Genomic DNA, 6,734 nt, shown 5'->3' with positions numbered 1-6,734 from the left:
TTTATGAATGGCACATTCCTGCTTAATGTGTTATGAACCGTTTCTCCATGAATATATCATTTATAGCTCCTGTTGTGTATCTTGACACTAAAAGCTCATTCACCTTGAATCTACTCAAGGCAAAATAATCCTTTATGGAATGCAGCATCTCTTTCCTACTCGCACTCAAAAGGCCTGCCCATCATGTCCCTCAAAGATGTGCTAATATGACTAAGCTCAAACGGAGGGCTGAGAAGGTGTGCGTGTGTGTGTGTGTGTGTGTGTGTGTGAGCACACATGAGCATGCGTGAGGGAGTGAGAGTAATACCAAAGGTCACTAAAGGCGGTCGGCTTAAGGAAGCCGTCTAAGGGGCTCTCAGTGCAGTCTAGGAAGAGTGCCGTTGGCTGTTCGCCCAGTGTGTATGTGTGTGTGTGTGCGCGCTTTGCATGCATGTTGTTGGGGGGGATAGGGGTGCAAAAACATGCCAGACAGCTGAGAGATTGGAAGAGGCCAGATTGGGGGAGGGAGTGGGGGGACAGTAGAGTAGAGCTTGTGGGTGGGCGGGTGGGATGGGGGGGGGGGGGGGGTTTGGGTGTTGAGCCTAACGTCCAGACCCTCCGTCACTCCACAGATCCCTGGGATGGCCCGTGGCTGGCAGCTACGTCGGCACGCAGCTCTGGGCTCCGATTGGCTCCGCTCTCTCCTTTTAGGGACATGGCGTGTGACAGGTGCCGGGTGGCCGTGCGTCGCCACAGTCTGTGTGAGCGCTGAGAAGCTGTGGGCGCCTTATTGGTCACCTCCCCCCGCTCTACTACGGTAGTGCCTGCCTGCGCTGAGGCCCTATCAGGCCACAGGGCTGCTCTCTCTCTCTCTCTTTTTTAAACCAGAGTCTAAAGCCTCAGTTATACTTAGTTGCATGCCGGTGTCGTGCTCAGTAAATAGCAGATCTACAAACTCACTACGGGTCACAAATGTGACGCGCCGTGAGCTTGAAGATCTGCTATTCCCAGCATCACGGCATGCAACGCCGCCCAGTGTGTATAAATCAGGTCTGCAGAGTACAGACCCAATAAGTATGCAAGGACTCCCACCAGCAGCCCTGCCTCTAACCGTTTCAAATACTCCATTTGTAGATGTGTAATCTACCTCAGAGGGACATAATACACTAACGACCTACAGTATTTGTACTGTGTTCCTTTCCTCAATCTATCCTCTCTCCCCCGTTCCAACTCGTAATTTAAATGCAATGTTGAGAGCTTGCACACAAAAATATAATTTAACCCACTCTTTCACACTGATGGTGTGATAATAAAGTTTATTCTGATACCGTGCTGTGCTGCATGCCTGCACGTTGAGTGGCATAAAAAACAAATAGGGAACCAAATGGACCAAATGGATTGGTTCTATCTGTATCTATCTGTATTTGTTCAGAGTTATAAACACACAAGGATTATGTGCGAGTATATCTGAACTCAGTGTTATCCAACAGGCTGCTGTAAAGCTTCTAAAAATAGGCAGTTTTCACAGAAATGCCAGTGGCACAGATAGTCTGTTTGGTTCCATCCTTCAGGATTCCCCTGGCCTGGCCTGGCCTGTGATCCGTCTCCAACAACAGTTAACCACATTAACCCTGGCATCCCTATTTTGAGTAAGTGATTATAGGAGAAATATTTCCAAATTGTAAAAAAAAAATTAAGATTGTTTAAAATAGGTGTAAAATAGGGCTCAACAATGGCCACGAAAACATTATTCAACTGCGTGTGACAGGATCACAGTTTGAGAATGAAACGTAGAGGGTGTGATGTCTTGGATAAATCAACGACACAAAGTCAAATAGGCCTATTTGTAAGGATTCTTTTCAACACACATAGATTGCTTTGGCAGCTATTTTCCACCTAACATTTCACATTATTTACATTCAATCATGCAACTTAATAACTGTCAAGGATGCACACAATTATTACACTGCATGACACAGCCTCTAGGGCATTTACAAAAACTACTTTATTCAGAATTGAATGGCAAACAAACAAAGAAACAAACAAAAAGATAAATTATAGTCTTTGGAGGTATGGTGCTGTGTTTTATCAACCTGGCTATTCTAGTCAATGCAACACTTTTTGACAGCTGGCTTAACGCCTTATCACGAATCCATTATCAATGAATGAATGACCATATAAGGGCAGGAAGCCTGGAGTTTGTCAATGACAGCTGCCAGTGTGTCAATCCCCTCACCACCAGCAGCAGCAGCAGCAGCAGTGTCAGTCATTGCAGCTGTTTGCAACAAATGCTTAACAACATTCATTTTTGTATGCAAATGTAACAAAAGGGCCTGTTAGTGTCCATTTGGTTACATTTGTATACTCTAGTTACAGTACAAATATATAAATACAAAATTAGGATTTTACTGTGTACACTTCTAGATAATCAAGCAAATGCTTTATTATACGTAATAATAGCGACTGGGCTCTTCGATGTCATCATACATCTTTATTCCCGCCTGCAGACCTGTTTTCTTGCTGGGCTGTGACGTCACCATACATCTATATTCCCGGGAGCGTTTTCCTGCTGGGCAATCAATTGATTGATTGATTGATTGATTGATTGATTGATTGATTGATTGATTGATTGATTTATTAACAGTTTGCAGAATTATAGTACATTTCAAGTACAACTCAATACAAAAACTGTTAACAGTGCCACTCACTGTTAACAGTCACCATAAAACATTACACTTGTTTACAATAGGGCCCACCATTTTCAATTCATCAAAACATTTAGAGACGTACGAATATCGGAATATACACAACTATATAGTCAAAAATAAATCATCATAGGAGGTAAAAACAGTGAGGGGAAACAGGGGTGGGTGGGGGATTCAGATTTTACGGGGGCCAGTTTCAAATTGCAGCCGTCCGTAGGTGCCCTTTGAGAGCAGTTTTGAAGGAGTCAAGGGATTTGAATGTCTTAATGACTGTTGGTAGGGCGTTCCACATTTTGGTGGCATAGGAGCGAATTTAATTTAATCCCTTGGTTGTGCCGAATTTGGGTTGCACATGGTTTGTTGAACTCCCTCTGGTGTTGTGGTTGTGGACTTCGTTGACATTAAGGAAGTACATGGGTATCTTGGTGGTGTAGCGAATCTTGTGGACCAGACCCATTGCAAGGTGCTGTACTCTGTCGTCAACCCTAAGCCATTCCAGCCTGTCAAAGTGGGCAGGGGTGAGGTGGGTTCGTGGAGTGAGGCCAAGTAGTAGCCTGACCAGTTTGTTTTGGGAAGTCTGGAGCCTTGTTTTAAGGGCCTTAGAGGTGCTGTGGTACCAGGAGGTGCAAGCGTAGTCGAAGAAACCTTGCACAAGGGCTCCTGTTAGGGTCTTCAAGGTGTTTTTGTTGACCAGTGAGGAGATCCTGTATTCCTATACAGGATCTCTTGTTCTTTGGTTGACCTTTTTGATTACGTTGGTGGCCATATATGGAGATGTAGGCGTGATGTCACTGAGGAATGACCATATATGGAGGTGTGATATCACGAGGCGTGACCATATATGGAGGTGTGACGTGACTTATCATAAAGTGTCATAGTAAATCAGTGGCATACATATGCTGAAGAAAAACGGACCAACCCCTTGTCCCCCATATATGGGGACTAGGTTGGTGGAGGGTGTGTAGAGCCCAGGATCACATTAGATGATTGACACAGGGGTGAAAAATGGGTTACAAAATCGTGGGATAAAAAATATATAAAAAAAAAAAAGAAAAACGGACTAACATTCAGTAATTGGGACTTATGATCAAACATGATGATGTTAGCCTATGTAAAAACAAAATCTTTAATTTGCCACGGACAAATGTCCATGTTGGGACATATTGATGACCACCGTCCTCTCTCTCTGCCTCTCTTATCTCCACTCTCCTCTCCCTGAAGCCTTGATGAGCCTGAGTGTCATCACCTGTGAGGACCAGATGAACTAGGTTGGCTAACGAGCTCAAGACACTATAAAAACTGGGTTGTAAAAACCTTGTGTATTTGCTTGAGTTTGAGTTGATGTGGCAGGTTGTCTGTCAGGTCCAGTGGTGATTTAGGTTCTAGAGCAGGTGGTTCGCGAGGTGGCGGTTATTGGACTTAAAAATAGCAGACGTACAAGCTCATAGCATGCTATGAGGTCGATGTCGTAGGTCTGCTATTTTTGAAGATCTCAAACTAAAAATGCCCTTTAGTTTATTTCAGCTACTAAAAATGGCTGATCTACAAGCTCACAATGTGTCACATTACCTAGACACTTTGATGAGAAGAAAATTAACACAAATGTTCCTTCATGGGGGTCTGTGGTACATATTTTCAGCTAAGGGTCTGTGGCCATATACCTGTACATCAATCTGAGGGTCTGACATGCAAATGTTGGAGGACCACTTTTCCAGTGTCTGTTTGAGGTGTTTTGTGCAGTAGGCCTATATGCGGGCGTGTTCCTGTTAAAAGACCTGTTGGAAAATACACTGTGTGATGACATGAATAAATATAAATAGTGTATTCACAGGTGTGATTTACATAGATCATGTTCCTCAATCCAAACACAACTGATTTAAATTATACAGGGCTACTCTGTTTTGAATATCATCGAAGATGTCCAGACAGTGTATTACTCGTTTTAAACTTAAACTGTACACTAAAACATATATGAAAACATTTTAGGTTAGAAATAAGCAACGTATAGTAATTAGTAACATAATGCTTATGCTTCACACTTCAGATTACATCATCGTGAACCCTCTAACACACCTAATCCTGTCCTCTTTTTCACCAACGGTTGATGCAGATCCAGGGACCAACACTGACAGTGAGAAATAACACACCCATGCTGTGTTCTGTCCTTGAGCTGTAAGCAGCTGCTGGCTTGCTGTTGGTGGATGACAGACTGCACGCTGACAGAGACGTTAATCACAAATATTTTTCACTTCCAACGAGGCAATTATTTGCAACTGTGAATCATGCATAGGTGACGAAGAGGTCGATGGGTGGTGGGTGGGCGGACGGCTGCCGTTTTCTTTATCATTATGAGCACTCTGATGGAGATGTACTTTGCTATGCATGTTCGCCTGTAGTCAGACAGATACATGTTGAGTGGTGGATTGAGAGTGGTGGGGGTTGGGGGGGCATATTTTTAACCTCTCGAGACCTATATTGTTGCTGCAGGGCAGATCAAAACCTCTATGTCCATATTCTCTTTAACAGTTTGTGTTTTTTCGTAACCTAATGCCTTTAGCGTCACACAAAAGCATCCAAAGTAGCAGATCCACGTGTTTTAAGCTTGTAGATCTGCATATTTTGCTGTTGTTGAATCTGAATCCTGCAAAGTAATAGTTTTCGACATATAGACTAATGACAGAGACTATATACTTTGTCATACTACATAATACAAGTACAAACTGTGATAATATCATAAAAAGCCTATGCCTTGTTTCCATTGGGGTCCTTTATATGCGTTTTCATTGTGAAACGCAGTCCAACAAGGTTCAGATTCAGAGGTGTAAATTCACATGACCATTTTGGTAGACAGGAAACGACACAGTTTCAACCAGGTGTTTTGTTTTGTTTGCTTTGTTTGTTATGTACAATGAGTGGCCCTAAGCAACTCCATTGGCTGTTAATGCCATGAATAATACGACATGAGGTCATGGAGTGTGTTTTATAATGTGCTGAGAGACAAGAGCTGTGAGTAAGGCTGTGAGGTTCTGCCAGCAATTTCTCTGATAATGCCAGCTCTATAAATATATGGAGTGCTTTGAAAGTTTCCATGTCAGCGGCCCATTGTCCCTCCCCATGAGTGGATATACAGGTGTGTGTGGATCACACACACACACACACACACACACACACACACACACACACACACACACACACACACACACACACACACACACACACATAAAATTCACTTGAGTTTCCTGCCAGCAAAGTCCAGAACAGATTTACACATTTTGACAACACATTTTGCAGTTTTTGTAAAAAACTAGGATCCATCCACGCACTGGAAGAATCAGCCTGACCAGACTACACTGATTCTGACTAGAAAAGACACAAGATGGCACTGTTTGACTGACATGGATACAGCAGTGGACTGCAATGCTTCACAATACATTAGCATTGCAGCGGGTCATTTGATTCAATGTTAATTAGAAAATATTAGTAAATTGAGGCCATAATTCAGAGGATAGAGGCTAATTAAAACGGCTAGTGGTTGTTCTGTCGGTCTTAACAGTTATTCAGATCATGTTGTTTTAGTTTTACTCTGTACCACACTGAAATACTCTTAATGTATTCAGTGGTGCGACCTCCATGGCGCTGGTTCCCAAAGTGCAGATGCACTTTGACATGGGTTAAACTCTATAGGGCCACTAAAAGAGTATAGTTTGCAAACTGTATAGAAAGTCTTACATTGCATAATTTAGAATTTTCTCAAACGTACATTATTTAAGTAGCTGATCTTTAATTATTATCCATATGTCAGAAATAAACATACCTCAAATGTAGACATAATGATGACATAATAGCAATTATTTTATTGCACCAATAAATAAGAATGAGAAATGAGATACTATACAAAACTGATTCACAATATATAATTACCATATAACCTTTCACAATTTAGCTGTGCCCTATTTACAAAATATATATATATACTAAAATACTAAAATCATAAGATTGACTGTACACATTGCTTGCTTGGTATATCTAATATATCTAATATCTATTTTG

The sequence above is a fragment of the Protomyctophum parallelum genome, assembly GCF_964188405.1.
Source record: "Protomyctophum parallelum genome assembly, chromosome: 19".
Classification (NCBI taxonomy): domain Eukaryota; kingdom Metazoa; phylum Chordata; class Actinopteri; order Myctophiformes; family Myctophidae; genus Protomyctophum; species Protomyctophum parallelum.
Note: the sequence above shows the minus strand (reverse complement) of the source record.